Source organism: Bactrocera oleae, chromosome 2, assembly GCF_042242935.1.
Source record: "Bactrocera oleae isolate idBacOlea1 chromosome 2, idBacOlea1, whole genome shotgun sequence".
Lineage (NCBI taxonomy): Eukaryota > Metazoa > Arthropoda > Insecta > Diptera > Tephritidae > Bactrocera > Bactrocera oleae.
The window spans coordinates 14,424,221-14,425,183 of NC_091536.1; the positions used below are offsets into that span (position 1 = coordinate 14,424,221).

The 963-nt window shown below is 29.0% G+C and overlaps 1 non-coding gene across 1 annotated transcript; it reads left to right on the plus strand.

Annotated features, from left to right (window-relative positions):
* Nucleotides 1–658: 658 nt before the first annotated feature.
* TRNAT-AGU (transfer RNA threonine (anticodon AGU)) lies at nt 659–732 on the plus strand. Its single transcript has one exon. It is a non-coding gene; the product is annotated as a tRNA-Thr (tRNA).
* Nucleotides 733–963: the final 231 nt, after the last annotated feature.

Below are 963 nucleotides of genomic sequence, written 5' to 3' on the forward strand. Positions count from 1 at the left end.
CACGCAAAAAAACTTCTGAATGTTATTCAAGGTTGCTTAGTAGTGACTAGTAGGGGTGAAGCATATTTGTCGATATAATTTTATTGTAAAATAAAGGTTTTTTTAGACATATGTTTTAAAAATAATTTCTTCCATAAATTGGATGGACACAGCTCCGATTCTATATAGAAGATCTTTATCTGGATTTTCATCGATCAGCTTGTATGGCAGCTATATGCTATAGTAGTATGATATCGGGAGTTCCGACGATTAAGCAGCTTCTTGGCTCAAGAAAAAACTGTTATAAAAGTTAAGCACTTTATTTAAAAATTTAATTGCCAAAGCATACTTCTTATATTTTTAAAAATTTGTTTTTTATACAAAAACAAATATGTACATATGTTCCAAAAATATCTAACGGAAGTTTAGTCAGCGTTCATATCATCCAAATTGTTTCAAAAATGTACACACTCATTTATAAATATGTACATATACTCATATGTATGGCTATAAATAAATAATTGGACTATATAATATTATATTTTCTTTGTTTTATGTCTTTAATAGTATTATACGGACAAAAGTTTATTTATTGTTGTAAAATTAAATATGTATGATAAACATTAAGAGTGCGTGATACTGTTTCTACGTTTGCTTAGCGGGTAGTGTTGGATGATATGGCGCCGTGGCTTAGTTGGTTAAAGCGCCTGTCTAGTAAACAGGAGATCGTGAGTTCGAATCTCGCCGGGGCCTAATGCTTCAAATCGCTTAAAAAGTAGAGTTGTCAAGCATTACTATATATTTTTAATTATGTTATAACATTAGGATTGTATTCAGACGAAATTGTATTACCTGATACAATAAAAAATACAAAACCTCCATGTAAAAGAGAAGACTAGACTAGTTAGAAAAATATACAATAACATTATTTTTGTATAACAATATTAGATGATTTGTTCCATATAAAAAGTTTCATATACTTAT